Here is a 22271-nt window from a genome sequence, read left to right on the forward strand (position 1 = left end):
CAAGAAATTATTTTAAACTACATGTTCTGTAGTTCATCATTCACTTTGGCCAGTCTACAGAACATGACACCTGTAACCTAACCTGTACCTCCCTGGAGACTTAGTGGCAGTTCAGCACAGCCAGTATACTTAGGCTGCACATCTTTGGTAATATTTGTATTTAACAAAAAAGTTTTCAATGAAACATAAAATAAAGGTAGAATGTGAAAAAGTCAACATAAACAGATAGTAAAGTCCAAGTCTTCATGGACCAGGTTTTAGTAATGTAGCAGTTGGGCACTTAAGACACAGGTGGGACAGAGGTGCATAAAATAGTGGTACAAAAGATCTCCATCCAAAACTAAACAGGTCATTAAAAACGAGTTAACAAGACAAACCTGCACCATCTACAGATAAGAACATTCCTTCCTTTTAAATTTCTACCCAAAAATACTGAACAGAAAAGTAGTTGCAAAAAGATAATAAACCAGCGAATAAAGTTTGTTTGAAAATTCAGTGTGTACCTATGTTGCTCCCTATTTTTGATTCAGAAACGTGATTTTTCCAAAATAAATTACTATTTGCAAGTGTCAAAAGCTGTACAGTATTCTGAAGAATTGTGACAGTTCCATAAATATTTAATATGAACTAAGATGGTTTTTAAAATGTATTTTATTCCAAACACATTCAAAGGTACAATAACATAAATGAATCCAAGAGCATTCTTCACACCTCACAGTTCACAGTTTGAGCAAGTTTCCCCCCCTTTTTCACCCCCCTCCCTCCTCTCCCCTCCCTCCTTCCCCCACGATGAACGATTCATCAAACATGGTCATGAACAGTCCTCACCGTGTCTCAAAGCTCTCCACTGAGTCCCTCAATTCGAACTTAAACTTTTCCAGAGGGAGAAAGTTGTACAGAACCCCCAGCCAGGCCGCCACACCCGATGGAACACCATTCCAACAGAATTCTTCGTGGGCAACTACAGAGATGAAGGCCACAACGTCGGCCTTCCACCCTTCCATCAGCTCTAGCATTTCCGATACCCCAAAAATCATCATCACAGGGTCCAGCCCGGCCTCTACCCCCACTATCTTCGATAATGTCTCATACACCCCTCCTAGTATCTCTCCAACTTCTCACTGCTCCAGAATTTGCTGGTCCTCGCCAGACACTTCTCACACTTGTCTGCCACCCCCTGAAAGAACCCACCTATCCTCACACACGAGGACGAATTTACCCTATGCATGGCCTCATTCCACACTCCCCATCCTATCTTCCCCCTAAATCGCTGGCTTTGAAAGCAGACCAAGGCAGGCCAGCAGCACAGTTCAATTCCCATACCAGCCTCCCTGAACAGGCGCCGGAATGTGGCGACTAGGGGCTTTTCACAGTAACTTCATTTTAAGCCTACTCGTGACAATAAGCGATTTTCATTTCATTTTTCATTTCCCATTTCCCTTAATCATCACCACCTGCGCTCCCCATACTCCTTCAGGCATTTGTACATAACCCCAATCCCACCCTGTCCTTTCACATCCGGGAGCAGCAACTGCTCTAATGGGGTATACTCCGGCAGCTTAATAATCTTTATTAGTGTCACAAATAGGCTTATATTAACACTGCATTGATGTGCCAGCAGAAGGGCCACCATCACCGTGGTCCCCAGCCTAGACCCCCTACAGGACTCCTACTCCATGCTAACCCCTCTCCTTCCCACCACCACCTCACCTTCTCCGTATTCGCCGCCCAATAATAGTGCAGCAGATTCGGTAACGCCAACCACCCACTTTCTGCCTCTGTAGCAGGGCCTTCTTTACCCTGAATACCTTCCCTGCCCATATAAACTCCGAAATTGGCTGCATCCAGTTTCTGCAAAAAGTCCTCCCTAACCTCCTCCACTAGCTTTGTTAGGTTCCATTTCTGCATGGTCACCCACTCCCATGTCACCTGAACTCCCAAATATCTAAACCTGTCCCAGGCAAACCTACATGGAAATTCCCCCAGATTGGCCCCTGCCTTGCCCCATTCACCGGAAACACCTCACACTTTCCGACATTCAGCTTACAGCCTGATACCGCCCCAAACCTCTCGAGTACGCCCATAATTCTCCCCATACCCTCCAATGGGTCCAACACGAACAGAAACAGGTCGTCCGTATACAGCGACACCGATGTTCCTTACCCCCCTCACAATTCCCTGCCACTCTTCTGACCCCCAAAGGTCATCGCCAAGGGCTGTATTGCCAGCGTGAATATTAGCGGCGACAGCGGACATCCCTGTGCAACCCAAAGGTCCGTGAACTCATCTTGTTTGTCCGTACACTCGCCACTGGAGCCACGTACAACAGACGCAGCCATGCCCCAAACCTCGGCCCACCCGATCGAAAGCCTTCTCCGCGTCCGTTGAGACCACCACCTCTGGTAGCCATCCCTTCGACAGGGTCATGATCACATTTCCTAACCGCCTGATGTTACTGGAAAGCTGCCTGCCCTTCACAAAACCCGTTTGATCCTCAGCAACCACCCCCGGGACGCATCCTTCCATCCGCCCCACTACTAATTTAGCCAACGCTTTCACATCGATATTAAGGAGTGAAATGGGCCTGTAAGACCCACGCTCCAACCGGTCCTCCCCCTTCAGGATTAGCATGATCGACATCTGGTCAGTGTGTCCAGCAGCTCCCCCTTCTCCAGCGCCACGCTCAACATCCCCAATGGATGTGGTGGGCCAGCTCCTATCTCTGAGCACCTGGAATGAGATAACCCCCCCCACCAAATCACCGCCTTCAATGCCTCTCAAAGTGTGGCCGCTGATACCTCCCCATTCTGGTTCAACTCCACACGGTCTCTGAACACCAACCACAGCTTCTCACAGAACCCCTTGTCCACCAAAAGCCCCGGGATTAGCCTCCATCCCGGCCTCTGCTCCTGCCTTGAGGTAAGTCTAACCTCCAGTCAGTGAGGCGCATGGTCTGAGATCATAATATCTGCACACTCCGCCCCCGTCACCCCCACCGACACCTCTCGGCTCACCAGGGAAACGTCAATTCCGGAGTATACCGCGTACACATGCAAGAAGGAGTTCTCCCTCTCCCTGGGAACCTAAACCTCTATGGATCCACCATTCCCAACCTTTCCATAAACCCTCCAAGTTCTTTCGACATCCTCAGCCTTCCCATTGACTTAGGGCTCGACCTATCTACCCTCGGTTCCAGTATGCGGTTAAAATCACCCCCCCATAATCAACTGGTGGGTGTCCTGGCCTGGAATCGCTCCCAGCATCCCCTTCACAAACCCCACGTTGTCCCAACTCGGCGTGTTCACTAACACACCAGCATCCCCTCTAATACCCCACTCACCATCACATATCCCCCCCCCTCCCCCCCCCCCCCCCCCCCCCCCGGGTCCCGCACTTCCTTGTAGCCTACAATCCCCATCCTGCTGCTCAACAGCATGCCCCCCCCCCCACCGCCCCACCGCTCTCTCTAATAAAAGGCATCAACTGCTCCATCTGAGGTTTCCCAGCTTGTGACAACCTTTCCCCCTCCGCTACCTTCCTAATTGTTGCTGCACCACAGATCTCTTCCAGTGCCTTGGTCAGGTCTTTAACCTTCTTCTGCCGGCTCTGCTACCCAGCAGACATGCCGCTCCCAAGGGGGAGTCTCTCCTCCACACCTTCAGCTACACTTTCCTGTTGAAATTCCCCCGCGTTCGGGTAAGAGCTCAAATCAACACCTTCGAGTTGGAGCTCCCCTGTGAGCGAGCATTCGCTCCACGGCCACCGCTGGCTTTTAACGAAATATCAATTAAATTCACCAAAACCAACTTCGAGAATTTCCAGCACAGAAAAAGGCCCCTTGGCCGAACTTATGCTCCACACGAGTCTGCCCCCACCTCACCCCAACATATCTTTCTCTTCCCTCACCCACTTATCCAGTTCCTTCAATGTACCCATGATGTTTGCCTCAATCACAAGTGGCTGAATTTATTTTGTTTCCTTTTTAAAAACAGATATTTTACATTGTGCCACATTGTTCAGCCAGTGAAAATATCCATAGAAATTAGCCATAGAAGGGTTTTAGAACACGCACAAACAGACTCAAAAACAGCTTCTTCCCCGCTGTTACCAGACTCCTAAATGACCCCCTTATTGACTGACCTCATGTATGCTTCATCCGATGCCAGTGCTTATACTCGTCACAGATGGCGAGTTCCATATGTTGAGTGGCCGTAACGGCCTGGTAGTTGCAGCTGCGTGCGAGGACTTTGAGGTTGCGTGGGTAGTCGTCTAGCGATTCCCCGGGACGCTGGCGGCGAGTGGCGAGGATGTGTCGCGCATAGACCTCGTTCATGGGCCGTACATAGAGGTGTTAGAGCATCGTGAGGGTGTCTGCGTTGGAGGAGGCCCCATCGAGTTGAACAGTGATTCGATGGCTCACCCGTGCGTGGAGGAGGCTCAGCTTCTGTTCGTCGGTGATGGTAGGCGTCGAGCAGGCTGCGAGATAGGCCTTGAAGCAGCGGAGCCAGTGCAAAAAAATTGATTTCGCCTCTGCGGCCTGCGGATCGAATTCCAGTCGGTCAGGTTTGAGGGCCGATTCCATAGTTGTGTTTAAGTTGATTAAATTGATGCGACCATCAATTCACTCGAGCCATGAGTAGAAGTGAACCGTGGCTTTAATCAACTCAGAACAGTGCCTGCCTGCTGCCATAATATACACATCAGTATATGATTGTGCAGAGACACATACTGACTGACACGCTGCAAGACCAATCAACACACACAACACAGCAGTCAATCACCAGTTAGGGTACGGTCACTATAAAACCAGAGGGCGCTAGTTTTCCTGCTCATTCGGGATGAAGCCTCTGAGACAGACAGAGCCCGCAGTCAGTAACACAAACATCCACCATGTGCTAGCAGTATAGGCTGGTCAGGTTAGGCATAGGTCTTCAATCAATCAAACATAGTGTCGACCCACAGTGCAAGTATGTTCAACAGCTCTTAAGTAAATAAAATAGAGTTTCATTATTACAAGTGTTGGTAGCCTGTCTATGTTACTGCTAAGGTAAACGCAGTCTCCACAGATCCAGAGTATCCAACACATCATGGTACCAGTACGTGATGTTAGAGTTTAATAGGCCTACTTTTAAGTGATCTGCCTTCCACCAGCAATCAGCAATCCGGTAGTATCTGGTAGTATCCGGTAGTATGGACAGCGCCCGCCCTCCCCCGCCGCTCCGCCTCACCGGCAACCTCGGTGCGAACTGGAAAATCTTTAAACAACGATTCCAGCTTTACCTCGAAGCTACAGACCTGGAAGCTGCTTCCGACGCCAGGAAGATTGCTCTCTTCCTTTCCACGGCCGGGGACCACGCCATCCATATCTTCAACTCTCTCACTTTCGCTGAAGGTGAGGACAAGTCCAAGTTCAGGACAATCCTGCTCAAATTCGACAGTCACTGTGACATCGAGGTAAATGAAAGTTTTGAGCGCTACCTTTTTCAACAGCGTCTGCAGGGTAAGGATGAACCTTTTCAATCTTTCCTCACCCACCTTCGCATCCTCGCGCAGTCCTGCAATTACGGCTCCACCTCCGATTCGATGATCCGTGACCAGATTGTTTTCGGTGTGCACTCGGACCCCCTATGCCAGCAGCTCCTCAAAGCTAAACAGCTCACCCTTGCGATAGCCATCGAGGCCTGCGTTCTGCATGAATACGCCACTAACCGATACTCGCACATTCGAGCGGCTGAAACGGCGTGGCAAGGTCCCCACGAGGCAGAGCGGGTGCAAGCCATTAAACAACTCCAGGGCCTAAGCCTGGATGAGGGCGGCCATTTTGTGCGTGTTTCGCGGACTCCCGCGCATGCGCGCACTGACCGAGGGGGCAGCGTCGCCAAAGATTGCACTGCGCAGGGGCGCACCTCGTATGACCGCACCGTGCATGCGCAGTGGCGCAACGAATGTTCTGACATCACGGCGTGCGGCAACTGTGGCTCCGCCCATTTAAAGTGGCAATGTCCTGCAAAATCCCAACGCTGTCTCCAATGTGGCAAGCTTGGCCACTATGCTGCTTTATGCAGGTCTGCTCAACCTACTACCTCTCGTCTCTCCAACCAGCCACGCAGGGATGTCTGGGCCATCCAGCCACCGGTCACCGATTCCGACCTGATTCCGGACCTTGACACCGAGGACCCTAAAGCACCATTTCGGGTGGGCATCATCACCAAACACAAGATGCTCCCGAAGGCAAAAGCCATGTCTCTCCCAATATTCAGCATTGATCCGGACGACGAGTGGTGTGCCACCCTCACGGTCAACCGATCCCGCATCTTCTTCCGCCTGGACACCGGCGCTTCAGCCATTGACCTCGAAAGCCTCCATGTCAAGCCTACCATCCTGCCATCAGCCTGTAGCTTCTGGACTATAATGGTAATGCCATTGCTGCCAGTGGCTCTTGCCAGCTTGAAGTGTCGCACCGGTCATTAAAGGCTAACCTGCCATTCAAAATAGTGGGATCCTCTAAAGCCTCCCTGCTCGGTGCTCAAGCGTGCAAACTCCTAAACCTTGTCCAAAGGGTTCAATCCCTGTCACCCGCTGACGCTGCCACATCTCAGGATGGTGACTTTCGGGCACAGCTGAACGCCATCATCAACCAATACCACCGTGTATTCGAGGGCATGGGCACAGTCCCATACAGTTATCAAATCTTGTTAAAACCAAATGCCACGCCTGTGGTACACGCACCTCGCAGGGTCCCAGCTCCCCTCAAGGACCGCCTCAAGCAGCAGCTTCAGGACCTCCAGGACCAGGGCGTAATTTCAAACGTTACGGAACCGACTGACTGGGTCAGCTCCATGGTGTGTGTGAAAAAATCATCCGGCAAATTACGTATATGTATTGATCCCAAGGACCTCAACCACAATATTATGAGAGAACACTATCCCATTCCAAAGCGTGAAGAACTCTCCTGTGAGATGGCTCGTGCCAAATTGTTCACCAAGCCAGACGCATCCAAGGGGTTCTGGCAGATCCAACTCGACACATTCAGTCGGAAGCTCTGCATCTTTAACACCCCATTTGCCCGGTATTGTTACAACCGAATGCCGTTTGGCATCATCTCTGCATCGGAAGTGTTCCACAGAATTATGGAACAGACGATGGAAGGAATCGAAGGGATTCGCGTATATGTGGACGACATAATCGTCTGGTCTACCACCCCGCAGGAGCACATTGATCGCCTCCAACGCCTCTTCCAACGAATCCATGGGCATGGCCTCCACCTCAACAGGGCCAAATGCTCCTTTGGTCAACCAGAATTCGTCACCCACCTCAGAGACTGAATTTATGAACTGCCTGAATTCATGGACTCTCTGAACTCATGAACTGATTGTTTCATTGCATTGTTTGATTAACTCACTGGTTTGTACATACTGTTGTTCTAGTTATTTTTCTGTTACATACTGTCCATCTGCACTAGACACCTTCCAATGTAAATATCTTAGAGTTTATGTACATCATCTTGTAAATATGCCACACTTAGTTAGGAACATTCACATCATACATTATTTATTACCTTAAAAAGGGGGGGATGTCATAATATACACATCAGTATATGATTGTGCAGAGACACATACTAACTGACACACTGCAAGACCAATCAACACACACAACAGAGCAGCCAATCACCAGTTAGGGCACGGTCACTATAAAACCAGAGGGCACTAGTTTTCCCGCTCATTCGGGATGCAGCCTCTGAGACAGACAGAGCCCGCAGTCAGTAGCACAAACATCCACCATGTGCTAGCAGTATAGGCTGGTCGGGTTAGGCATAGGTCTTCAATCAATCGAACATATGTCGACGCACAGTGCAAGTTTGCTTAACAGCTCTTAAGTAAATAAAATAGAGTTGCACTATTACAAGTGTTGGTAGCCTGTCTATGTTACTGCTAAGGTAAACGCAGTCTCCATGGATCCAGTGTACCCAACACATCACCCGCGACTGAACCAATGCTGAGAACTGCCTGCAGGTCGACTGCTCTTTATACCTCCCTTCAAGGGGGAGGAGCCATGGGCAGAGCCCATACATGCCACAACATGTTCCCCTATGGATAATGCCATACAATGGCCCATAGGAGGAGCCCACAAGGGCAACAGTATAGCACAGATACAAATACACTGGTGGATTATTAGTATAATACATTCAGAACACTGCCCAGTGTCGATTAATACCGATAAATAATGTTTGGGGGTCCAAAACAGGCCCACATTACTGCAGGGTCTCAGTGCACCTCATCAAGTTCATTAGTGAATCACTTTGGGGCATCTGAGATGCTCAAAGACACTCCTTGAACAGGTACAGCACAAGTTAGATACAGAGTAAAGCTCCATCTACACTGTCCCCATCAAACATTCCCAGGACAGGTACAGTACGGGGTTAGATACAGAGTAAAGCTCCCTCTACACTATCCCGAATCAAACACTCCCAGGACAGGTACAGCACGGGGTCAGATACAGAGTAAAGCTCCCTCTACACTGTCTCCATCAAACACTCCCGGGACAGGTACAGCACGGGGTTAGATACAGAGTAAAGCTCCCTCTACACAGGCCCCATCAAACACTCCCAGGACAGGTACAGCACAGGGTGTCATGTGAGAGTACGTTTAAGAAATGGGTGGTTATCAGTGATTTCAGAGAGTGGGGGAAGCTGGGCTGTCTGTCAGGTCTTTACTTTCATTTTGGGCTATTTGCTGCAGGGTATGTTTTAGTTTCGTTTTCAGAGCTGGATAGCTGCAGTCACAGCCAGAAGGAATATGAGTCTCTCTCTCTGTAATCTAACGACTGTAAATCGATCCTTTGGTGATTTAAAACTAATAACTGCTCTCAGTAGTGACTTTAACCTGATGTGCTTCTGCTTAAAGGTTTTTAAAAAAGAATTATGGATGTTAAAAGGACAGCTTAGGCATTACTTAATGTTGTATTCTTTGGGGGTTATATTTGAATTAATGGTTGCTAAGATGTTCACTGTATGTTTTAAAAAGGTTAACTTGAGTTCATAGAATAAACATTGTTTTGCTTTAAACAATACTTTTCCATTTCTGCTGTACCATACCTGTAGAGTGGGCCGTGTGCTCCCCATACCACAATCTATTAAAAGTTGTGGGTCAGGTAAACTCTATGATACACTTTGTGGTTCTCTAAACCCTGGCCCATAACAAATTGGGGGCTCAAGGGGGATAAAATGTTATCTATTGGATTGGCTTAGTGAACTTAAAGACAGTGAGGGGTGAGCATATTGTGGTTGGTTATCAGTTGTGGTATTCCAGTTTAAGTAGGGAGTGTGTTGCGGACAATGGCTCTTTCAGCGGCTCTGAAGTTTTTGGGGGTGGAGAATGTCACACGCAGTACCTTATGGACAAAGACTAAAAGCAGACTGTTAGATTTGGCGAAAAGATTGCAGTTAACATTACCTGACAAAATGCGAAAAGACAAGGTAATTATGGCGGTGGCTAAGCATTTAAAGTTGCCTGAGATACAGTTTGACTCATTGGAAATGGCAAAAATTCAGTTACAAATTAAACAAATGGAACATGAGAAAGAATTAAAGCAGCTTGAATACGAAAGAGAGGAAAAAGAAAAAGAGAGAGCGGAAAAAGAAGGAAAAAGAGACAGAGAGGAAAAAGAAAGAGAGAGAGAGAGGAAAGAGAAAAGGAGAGAGAAGAAAGAAGAAAAGAAAGAATAGCCCTAGAAGAACAAAACAAAAGAGAAAGGGAGATACAGATCAGGGAAAAAGATAAAGCGAGAGAGTTTGAACTTCAGAAAATGGCCATGAAACATGACAGTCAGTTAAAATTGGCAGACGTAAAGGGAAATGTACAGTTGGATAATAGTGATGAGGATAGTGAGCAAGAGTGTCAAAGTCGAAGGCTTGGTGGGGATCTATTTAAATATGTCCAAGCATTGCCAAGGTTTGATGAGAAGGAAGTAGAAGCCTTTTTCACTTCATTTGAGAAGGTAGCTAAACAACTGAAATGGCCACAGGACATGTGGGTATTACTGATTCAAACAATGCTGGTAGGTAGGGCTAGTGAAGTGTTTGCATCACTACCGGAGGAGGTATCTGGGACGTACATCTGGGACGTACAAACATACATGGAGTTTGAAAGAATCAAACAGATTTTGATTGGTGGATAAGGGCTTTGAAAGTAGACCAAATGTATGAAGCTCTCAGAGAAATTATACTTTTGGAGGAGTTAAAACATTCAATTACTGATGTAGTGAGAACTCATGTGGAAGAACAGAGAGTTAAAACTGCGAGATTAGCAGCAGAAATGGCAGATGATTATGAATTAGTTCATAAATCAAAGCTTGGTTTCCAACATCAGTTTCAGCCTGTGAGGGATAGAAATGGGGACATGAGTAATAATCAAGTGGTAAAGGTAAAGGTGATCTGATGGGGGATAATAAGGAGAGTGTACCTCAGATTAAAAAAGAAATCCAGGAGGGTGGGAAAAAAATGAAAAGTTTCAAATGTTTTCACTGTAATAATCTAGGCTATGTAAAGTCACAGTGTTGGTGGTTGAAGAAAAACACTGGGAAGGCTGATGTGGTAAAACAGGATAAGACAGTGGGGTTTGTTGAAGTGGTGAAGGAAAGCCCAAGTGAAGTGAAGGAGGTACAAAAGATTGTACAGCCTGATCAAAAGGTGATTGATAAGAAGGTGCAAGATCTCTTTAAAGAATTTACTTATGTGGGTAAAGTTTACTCATGTGTATCAGGAGGAGCAGGTAAAGAAGTCACAATTTTAAGAGATACGGGAGCTAGCCAATCTTTAATGGTAAGAGATGAGGTGTTATGTAGTTTGGGAAAAATATTGCCAGAAAAGGTGGTGATATGTGGAATTCAGGATGAGAGGAGTAGTGTACCATTTTATAAGGTAAGGTTGGAAAGTCCAGTGAAGAGTGGTGAAGTGGTAGTAGGAGTAATAGAGAAACTATCTTGCCCAGGAATACAGTTTATCTTGGGTAATGATATAGCTGGATCGCAGGTGGGAGTGATGCCTACTGTGGTGGATAAGCCAGTGGAAAATCAGACAACTGAAGTGTTGAAGGACGAATATCCTGGGATTTTTCTGGATTGTGTAGTAACAAGGTCGCAAAGTCACAGGTTAAGACAAGAGGAGAAATTAAAGAGTGAAGTTGAAGTTGAAGTGCAATTATCAGAAATTATTATTTTTTTTTTTTTATAAATGTTTTTTATTCAGTTTTCATGTTTTATATTGAACAAATTACAAATTGTTAGAGAGAGAAAAAAAAACACGCAAAAATTAACATATATATTTACAGGTGAGCATCTTCGTAGTAATAACTGTGGCCTCCCCCTCTTTGCCGGCATACATATTTTACATTCCCCAACATGTTTATTGGCATTTATTTAGTTTGGTTTTGGGCCTTAGCTAGCCAGAAATGATTTTTGATCAGATGGTTGAAAAAGAACAAGAACAGGTGGAGGATGAGGCGGATATTTTTAGTTCAGGAAAATTGGCGGAGTTACAACAAAAAGATGTAGAAATAAAACGGATGTATCAGAAAGCAGACACGGAAGAGGAATCTGAGTGTATACCAGAGTGTTATTACCGTAAAAGTAATATCTTGATGAGAAAATGGAGACCTTTACTTATGCAGGTGAATGAAAAGTGGGCAGAAGTTCATCAAGTAGTATTGCCGGTAGGGTATAGAAAGGAGGTGTTGCGTGTTGCACATGAGGTACCAGTGGGAGGTCATTTGGGAATAAGGAAAACTCAAACTAAAATCCAGAAACATTTTTATTGGCCTGGACTGCATAAAGACGTAGTTAAATGTTGTCAAACATGTCACACATGACATGTGAATATGCTTAAAAGGTACTTTGAAAGGGAAGGAGAAAAAAAGGAGGAGATTTTAATGATTCTAACTCAAAGTGACGAACCAAATCCAGATGACTGTGAATTTGACATACCTCAAATTAAATTGGAAAACGAGGATGTTCTTAAAAATTGGGATAAATTGTTGAGTAACCTTCCAGAGGAAAAACGGACTGACCTGAAAGAGTTTTTGACATCACATGGGTAGGTTGGTAGAGATAAATTGGGAAGTACTAAAATGGCTATACATGATGTAGATGTGGGAAATGCTGTTCCAATCAAACAACATCCATTCATACTTAACCCTTTAAAATTGGCACAGGTTAACAAAGAGATTGAGAGTGTGCTTAAAAATGGCATAATTGATGTGGGTTGCAGCCAATGGAGCTCACCCATAGTGATGGTACCTAAACCAGACGGTACCCAACGGTTGTGTGTGGACTATAGAAAGGTTAATGAAGTTACAAGAACGGACTCTTATCCTATCCCACATTTGGAGGATTGCATTGAAAAGGTGGGACAATCAGCTTTTATTTCCAAATTGGATTTACTTAAAGGTTACTGGCAGGTACCTTTATCCGAATGGGCGAAGGAGATTTCAGCTTTTGTGACTCCAGATGGTATATATCAATTCAAAGTTATACCATTTGGCATGAAAAACGCACCAGCCACATTTCAACGGTTAACTAACAAAGTCGTTTCAGGATTACCCAATTGTGCGGTATACATCATCGATCTGGAATTTTCAGCCAGACATGGAAAGAACATTTAAAACATCTGATGGAGTTATTCGATCGACTTCAGGAGGCGGGTTTGGTGATAAACCTAGCCAAAAGTGAATTTGGAAAAGTCCAAGTCACTTTCCTTGAGGAGCTTCCGATACCCTCAACACAAAGGGAAATAATGCGAATTTTTGGCATGAGTGGATTTGATCGAACATTTGTGCAAAAGTTTTGTAGCGTAGTTGCTCCACTGATGGACTTGCTGAAGAAACGTCAAAAACTTTGGTGGACAGCAGACTTTCAACCTGCATTTGACTGCCTGAAAGCTGTGATAACCAATGCTCCTGTGTCGGAGATTTACAAGGGACTCTGTGATCAGATTGAACAAAAATATCTGACTTTAAAGATAAATGCCGAGCTGTAGAAAAATGGACGGATCGTGCAGAGACCCTCTTGTTCAAAGAGACTGTCAATCGAGAACGATTCCAGTTGGAGGAAGAAGAAATTTTTTTTTAAATGGACGATATTATTATACCTGTTTGCATGTGTTGTTTTCTGAAACAAAAAAGTATATTTACTGTATATTTACTGTGTGCATTCTCTTGCAGTCACAATGAGAAGGTGTATGAGTCTCTCTCTCTGTAATCTAAGGACTGTAAATCGATCCTTTAAATCAATTTAAAACTATCAACTGCTCTCAGTAGTGACTTTAACCTGATGTGCTTCTGTTTAGCACAGGGCTAAATTGCTGGCTTTGAAAGCAGACCAATGCAGTCCAGCAGCACGGTTCGATTCCCGTATCAGCCTCCCCAAACAGGTGCCGGAATGTGGCGTCTAGGGGCTTTTCACAGTAACTTCATTTGAAGCCTACTTGTGACAATAAGCGATTTTCATTTCATTTCATGAAAGGTTTTTTAAAAAGTCTTATGGATGTTAACAACAACCTTTTATTGTCACAAGTATGAAGTTACTGTGAAAAGCCCCTGGTCGCCACATTTTGGCGCCTTTTCGGGTAAGCTGGTACGGGAATTGAACCTGCGCTGCCGGCCTTGTTCTGCATCACAGCCAGCTGTCTAGCCCACTGAGCTAAACAGGGAGGAGAAATGTCCAAGTTTGGGGGAAAAATGGCTGTGAAAAGGGGAGTTAATGAAAGTCCGCCGGTGAGTGGAATGGTCAGTGCAGGAACTGTAAGGAAAGCGGAGGCTGGAGCACCAGGGGAGGCTGGAGCACCAGGGGAGGCCGCATCGCTCACGGCAGAAGAAATGACCAAGTGATGGTTGTGGAACTAGAAAAACAGTTCACAAAACATATGGAAGGCGATAAAGAAGGAGATGGGACGGTACTGAAAGTGCTGGTGGAGGAGGCGATTGCCCCGGTGAGGGCGGCGGTATCAAGCACAGTGGCGGAGGTGCGGGAGCAAGGCGAGACACTGAAGGAAGTGGAAGAGACATTATCGCAGCACAATGATCAACTTACTTCGATGGGGAAGGAGATGCAGAAGGTGATAGAGACCAACAAGGGTCTGCGAGCCAAAATTGAAGACCTGGAAAACAGATCCAGGCGGCAGAATCTGAGGATTGTGGGTCTGCCCGAAGGGGTGGAAGGCCCGAGGCTGACGGAGTATTTTGCCACGATGTTGGCAAAGCTATTGGGGGAGGGGGACGATCCCTCCCGATATGAACTGAATCGGGCTCATCGGTCGTAGAGGCCTGTACCAAAGGCGAGTGAGCCGCCAAGAGTTGTAACTCTGTGTTTCCGTAGGTATAGTGTGAAGGAGAAGGTCCTGTGCTGGGCAAAGCAGAAGCAGGTGATGCAGTGGGCTGGAGCTGGTATACGCGTCTACCAGGACTTTACGGTGGAGCTGGCGAGGAGGCGGGCTGCTTTCTGCCGGGTGTAGAAGGCACTGTACATCAGCAAGGTGCGGTGCGGCATAGTATACCCAGCTAAGTTGAGGGTGACCTACAATTCCAAGGACTTTTATTTTGGGACGGCGGAAGCGACAGAGGAGTTTGCCAAGGCAGAAGGACTGTGGCAAAATTAAGAAATGAGACTGAGAGCGGGTCGTGTAAGGATGTAGCCTCATGTAACTTTATTTTTTCGCTGTGTGTTGGTGTATGTACTAAATGAGTCAACACTGTATATATTTAGATAAGGAAAGAGATGGGACTTTCATTTGGAATGATGGTTCTTTGTGGCTTGGGTGTGTATGCTGGGGTTGTGTGCTAAAGGGAATTTCTTGGTTTTCCTGGGACCGGGCAAGGGGGAAAGGGACCCGGGCGGGGGCCTCCACACTGGCCAGTTTAAGCCGGCCAGTGAACGGGAGTGAGGTGGGGGGAGGGGCTGCGGCCATCGGAGCCTGGTAGAACATGTTCCGGTGAGTCTAGCTGGGGTGAAAAGTTGGGGTAAGGAATCGAGGTTGGGGGGGAGGAGTTTACAAGAGGAGGTGGAGGGGAGGAGTCTGGGAGGGGGAGTTGGGGGGGGGGTGTCTGCAATTCATGGGTGTCATTCACGGTACTCTTTCGGGGATTGGATGGCACTGACTTTTAGGGGGGTGGGGTGGTTGGTTGGGGTGGTGGACTATATGTGTCAATGGTGACCAGGGGCGATTCCTGATTTCCTTTTTCTTTTTTCCTTTTTTTCCTTCTTGGGAGGTTTAGTTTTATTCGAGGCTTATATCGTCAGGTGGACCGTTGTTTGGGGTGGTGGGAGGATGTTGATAAGGGGATTGACATTGTATTCGTTACCGTGAACTGTTTGTTGGTGGGGTGTAACTTCTGAAGAAAATGTGAAAATGGAGAATAAAAATATTTTTTAAAGAAACCCTCCCAGAGTAAAGCTCCCTCTTGTTAGGAAAACAAAGGTAGTTTTATGGGGTTTATATTTGTACATTTTCCGAGAGAATCAGAAATTCTGACTCAAAAGGAGGCCATTCAATTCCTCATTCCAAAACTGCCTTTCTGGAGCACTTATTCAAATTAATTCAGCCCAGTTAGTTGCGCCCACTCACTTGTGAGCCAACAGGCTGTGGGTTCAATCCCCACTCCGGAGGCTTGAGCACGGAGGCCTGGTTGACACTCCCTGTGCAGGAATGAGGGAGGTGGGCACGATAGCATCATTAAAGATGCATCTAGACAGATATATGAACGGGCGGGGAACAGAGGGAAGTAGATCCTTGGGAAATAGGCGACAGGTTTAGATAAAGGATCTGGATCGGCGCAGGCTGGGAGGGCCGAAGGGCCTGTTCCCGCGCTGTAATTTTCTTTGTTCTGTTGGAGGTGCCATCCTTTGATCAGGATTTTAAACTAAGGCCTAACTGTTGAGGAAGATGTAAAGTATCCCGTGACACCACATGATGAGGAATGGGGATGACATCCTGACACCTTAGCCAACATTTATCCTTACATTAACACCAACAAAGATAGATTTACCAATTATTCACCTCATTGCTGGGATCCTTCTGTGCACAATCTTTAGCTGTATAATATCACTGACCTCACTCCAAAATCATTAATTTGATACAGAGTAACTTGGGATCTCCCAAGCAACAGGATTTATTTTTTTCCACATCGTCCCCTGCTCTTTTCCTTGTTACATTTATCATTGTTTTCTTTGCATCTTAGAGAGTCCAGGCATCAATCTTCCAAAATAGTGCACACAATGCTCTAATATCATTCTGAGGTATCGGCGGCATTTATAAACAACAACAAAAAGAATAGATGGGGAACCAACAGATATCCGTCTACTGTGCACTTAGAGAAGTAGAAATATTGGCGAACTGTGTGTTCTTTTCACAATGGCCACAAGATGGCTCCATATGCAAACAAATAACTCATTTGTTCCAAGATTTTACCGTTGTTTTTTGCTGCTCCACAGCGACCTGACTTTAAATACAGAATGAAGTTCATTCTACACTGTCCCATCAAACATTCCCAAGGCAGATACAGCACAGGGTTAGATACAGAGTAAAGCTCTCTACACTGCCCCCATCAAATACTCCCAGGACAGGTACAGCACGGGGTTAGATACAGAGTAAAGCTCCCTCTACACTGTCCCCATCAAACACTCCCAGGACAGGTACAGCACGGGGTTAGATACAGAGTAAAGCTCCCTCTACACTGCCCCCATCAAATACTCCCAGGACAGGTACAGCACGGGGTTAGATACAGAGTAAAGCTCCCTCTACACTGTCCCCATCAAACACTCCCAGGACAGGTACAGCACGGGGTTAGATACAGAGTAAAGCTCCATCTATACTATCCCAATCAAACACTCCCAGGACATGTACAGCACGGGGTTAGATACAGAGTAAAGCTCCCTCTACACTGACCCCATCAAACACTCCCAGGTCAGGTACAGCACGGAGTTAGATACAGAGTAAAGCTCCCTCTACACTGCCCCCATCAACACTCCCAGGACAGGTACAGCACGGGGTTAGATACAGAGTAAAGCTCCCTCTACACTGTCCATCAAACACTCCCAGGACGGGGTTAAATACAGAGTAAAGCTCCCTCTATACTATCCCAATCAAACACTCCCAGGACATGTACAGCACGGGGTTAGATACAGAGTAAAGCACCCTCTACACTGTCCCCATCAAACACTCCCAGGACAGACACAGCAATGGCCCCAAAAAGAGATGTGTGAAAAATATCTGATTTCCTGTTTTCCGTGTGTCTGAAAGTGTCCCAGTCCCTGACCCTAACATCATCACCTTTAATGGCACAAAAGTCACCAAGAACCAAAACAATCAGTCTCAGGAAACATCTAATGTGTTATCTGGCATTTTGGTGTCTTTAGCAATTGTGGAACATTATGCAATAAATATAAGTGAGTAACTCAGTTTTCTTCGTACACCTGCTAATGTTCTTCACACATCTGTTTGACAAGCCTGTGAGACACTGCCTGTTGAATGGTTTACAGTAAAATAGCCTCTCACAGGGCAAAGCTTTAAAAACAGCTGTAGAAACTAAAGTTTTATCTCCCCACGCTCGGGAACTGATATTAATAAACAAGATCCTTCAGTTGATACTGTTTGTACTGACTGTGGTTTTTGGCAGTGGTTGAATGCAGTTACTGAGGATTTGGCATTGTCCTCTCACTATCCCAGGGGCCGTTCTGCCACAGTGTGACCAGGGCAGTAATTTACTGCTTTACACAGCATCACACAACTTCAGCTGAGAGACTGGAGATAATTTACAGCCAGGGTTCAAACAACATCCTTAAAGTGCAGCAGCCCTGTAAGCTGCGGCTCTGTGAATAACATTCTTACATCATGTTCCATCTATTCTACAGCACAGAGACAGGCCATTCGGCCCAGCTGGTCAATGCTGGGAGCTCTGCTCCTCATTTAGCTGCCTTTGGAAGTGACCATTGAGTTGTATCAAGGTTGTGAAGGATGACGAAGGGAGGGCCACTCTCACCCCCCCCCCCCCCCCCCCCCGCCACTCTCACACCCCCCCCCCCCCCCCCCCCCCCCCCCCCCCGGTAACTAGATCTGGGTAAACAATACCATCCTCACAGGTCACATTCACATACTAAGAACGACAATAAAAAAGGTGAATAGTTTGGTGCTTCCGCAAACTGAAAAGAGAAAGAAGGACTTACCTCAGTATGGGCAAAGCGGTCATCCTGCCAACAGATTAAACAGAACTCAAACTTCCACATTTGGATTTAAGCTCATTTAGAACGAAGGTCCTTTCAGAAAGGCAAGCTGCCATTCTTGCCCAATTTGGCATCTAATGTGAAAAATAGTCCCACGCCAACTGGCTGGGTGTGGGGGTGGATAAATGCCGGTCTTTCCAGCGAGGCCCATATCCCAAGAGTTAACTTTCGAATGACACAGTGGTGGGGATAACACTGGGAATGTTATCACCCTCCTCTGCAGCGAAACGGGAACCTGTTTCACAACCTGCCTGCTTCACCTCCCTTCACTTTTCAATGCTGATTGCCATTCACATGCCAGCCAGGCACCAGCAATCAGTCAATCCGGTGCTGTCGATATTCTTTGCCAATGATCCGTCCTTAATCCCACACTACCATGCCATTATCAAATGATTAAATCATTCTCGCCTCAAGAGTTTTTGAATGAGAAACCAGATCAGGATGCCATTATAATCATATTTGCAATTTCAGTCAAATTCCTGATTGAAAAAGAAAATTGTCAGTTGTGGCTCTCATCTGGGGCGGGAGAAAGTGGGGAGACAGCGGGGTTTGCTGCAGAGTGAGTGAACGCTCCCCACGAGAGTGTGCCCCAGCTGGGTCAGGTCCCAGGATGTATTCATACCAGAGGCCGCAGATGCTGTGCTTTCATTTCACAGTCTGAACTCCAGGATTAATCGGTCACTTTGATAACTTTGGTGTCTTTTAGTCTGTGTGAGGGGGAAAGAAAGGAATGTTGAAGGAATGTGATAATTATCCAGCTTTCCTGTGAGCTGTAACCACAGCTTGCCTTCCTGGTTTATTCTCAAACACTGCAGGCAGTGACATCACATGTTCAGAACATTTCAGGTACAGAGTTTGCGACTGCTCGACCACTCCCCCGGCGCTTACTATCCCCCCCCCCCCCCCCCCCCCCCCCCCCCTGAAACTAGCAGGCATTGACTGGAATCTTTTTGAAACTCTTTAATGGGGTGTGAGCATCACTGGGCAGGGCCACCACTTGTTGCCCTGGAGAAGGTGGTGGTGAACTTCCTCCTTGAACTGCTGCAGTCCATCTGGTGTAGGCACAGCCACAGTGCTGTTAGGAAGGGAATTGGCTATCTCTAGCTGGTACTGAATGTCACAGGTTGGCCAAATTGCCACTGAATGATATGGGTTGGCACTGTGTAAAACCAACTGGTACCCGGATTAGCTCTGGCTATCGCTAGCTGTCATCAGGGACACTAAGGGCTGCATGGTAGCACAGCGGTTAGCACTGTTGCTTCACAGCTCCAGGGTCCCATGTTCGATTCCCGGCTTGGGTCACTGTCTGTGCGGAGTCTGCACGTTCTCCCTGTGTCTGCATGGGTTTCCTCCGGGTGTTCCGGGTTCCTCCCTCAGTCCAAAGGTGCGCAGGTTAGGTCCAAAAACGGTGAGGTGGGGTTACGGGGTAGGGTAGAGGTGTGGGGATAGGGTGGAGGTATGGGCATAGGTAGGGTGATCTTTCCAAGGACCGGTGCAGACTCGATGGGCTGAATGGTCTTCTTCTGCACTATAAATTCTACAATTTGGTGTCACTGATGAGCATTGCTTACCACAGGCTGACATTGATTAGCAATGCCTGGCACGGGATCATATTGATTGGTTGGCACTGGATGGCATGGGCCAGCACTGGCTACAATTGACTGACACTGGCTGACATGGGCTGGACTGGCACTGCCCAACGCTATCTATCACTGATTGTCATTGACTGGCTGATTTTACAAACCCAATGATATGTGTGCACTTGTCCATGATAGCTGGTGGTAGACAGTGATACCCAATGCCAATTAATGATGGTTAGTGCCGTCCGCATTAGGCAGAGTCAAGCCGTGCCATTCAGGGTCACCTGTGTCAGCTAGTGCCAATCTATAATCAGAACAATGAGAAAATAGGAAACTGAGTGGGGTGGGAAGAGCAAAGCAATGTAGCGATAGAGGAGGACCATTCATTGAAACACCATCACCGGTTAGCAAAGCCATTAAAATGTTGGCAAAGCACTGGGATTTATTTCTGACATATAAACTCCAAAAGTAACAGAGTTATGTTAAACTGGCACAGGTCGCTGGTGAGGCCACACGTAGTGGAATAGTTCTGATCTCCACACAATACAAATGATACACAAACACTGGAGAAAAGTACGGGGCTGACGGAAGCTGACAGGAAAGACTGAACAGTGAGGGAATGTTTCCGTGAGGTTGGACAGAATTAACCGAGAGAGATTTTTTTTCCATACGTGAGAGAAGCTAAAAGGCGGAGCCATAAATAGAAGACAGGTTGAATAACTGTAATAGGGAATTAAGAACGGTGGCACGGTGGTTAACACTGCTGTCTCACAGCACCAGGGACCCGGGTTCAATTCTGACCTCAGGTGACTATGGATTTTCTACGTTCTCCCCGAGACTGCATGGTATTCCTCTGGGTGCTCCGGTTTCCTCCCACACCAAACGATGTGCAGGTTTGTTGGATTGGCCATTCTAACTTGTCCCTTCGTGTCTAACAGTTAGATGGGATCACAGAGATAGGACAGGATTTGGGCCTAAGTAGGATGCTCTTTCGGATGAGTGCAACCAACACTGAAGAAGTTCAACAGCATCCAGGACAAAGCGGCCTGCTCGATTTGGGCCCTATCCACAAGCATCCAGTCCCTAGCACAGTAGCAGCCGTGTGTACCATCAAGGGTCTCATCAAGGCTCCTAAGCCGCACCTTCCAAATCCACGACCGCTACCACCTAGAAGGACAAGGGCAGCAGATACACGGAAGGTCACCTCAAAGTCAGTCACCACCCTGATTTGGAAATCTACATCGTTCCTTCACTGTCACTGGGTCACAATTCTGGATCTTCCTCCCTAACAGCTCTGTGGGTGTACCTACTCCTCAGCGACTGCAGCTGTTCAAGAAGGCAGCTCACCATCACCTTCTCAAGGACAACTAGGGATGGGCAATAACTGCTGGCCTAGCCAGTGGCGACCACATCGCGGAAAGGAATTTTAAAAATACACACAGGGAGAATTATATGGAATATGCAGCACTAGATCGGCCATTCAGCCCAACTATTCCGTGCTAGTAATTTTACTCCATCAGATCTCCTCCCTTCTAGCTATCTCATCTCAGCCTTACAACATATCTTTCTATTCCTTTTTATCTTATTGACTAGCCAAGTTTTCTTTCAAAAACATCTAAGATATTCACTTTGATCATTTCCTGTGGTTCGGAGTTCCGCATTCTAATCACTCATTTAGCATAGATATTTCTTCTTCATACAATCATAGAATATGTCTGCATATATTTTTAAGTGTATTGTGTCTGTATGTATATATTTTTGTGTATATATGTGTGTATTTGTGTCTGTATGTATATATTTTTGTGTATATATGTGTGTATTTGTGTCTGTATGTATATATTTTTGTGTATATATGTGTGTATGTGTGTCTAAGTATATATTTGTGTGAGTGTAAATATCTGTGTTTGCGTGTGTATCTTTGTGTGTATATTTATGTATGTGTGTACATGTGCTTGTGTATTTATGTGTATATTTGTGTGTGTGTGCACAAGTGTATATATATATATGTGTGTGTCTGTATGTATATATCTGTGTGTGTGTTTGTGTGCGAGTGCACGCGCGTGTGTGTGTGAGTGCATGTGTGAAATGAGAAAAGATATGTCTTGGTGTGATGAAACTATGGCGGAGCAGCTTGCCAATACTCATTGTCTGAGCTCATTTATTAGGGATGCCTTTTTTTGGGACAGGGAGTCAGTAACTACACAATTGTGCCCAAGAAAATGGATCAGAGCCTCCACGGGGAGGGGTAAAGTCTCCAATGGAGGCAGATTGCAGCCCTGTGGAGCTTCATCATGGGATCTGCTGAAAGGGAAAATTAAGATTGAGACTGGAGCATTTTGAACTTCAACGGCTGTGGTGTCTCAGTAAATATCTCAAACTCAAGTGAGACGGATTCTGTGGCATTTAAGATGTTTACAGCATTGG

This window comes from Scyliorhinus canicula, chromosome 16 (assembly GCF_902713615.1).
Source record: "Scyliorhinus canicula chromosome 16, sScyCan1.1, whole genome shotgun sequence".
Taxonomy (NCBI): domain Eukaryota; kingdom Metazoa; phylum Chordata; class Chondrichthyes; order Carcharhiniformes; family Scyliorhinidae; genus Scyliorhinus; species Scyliorhinus canicula.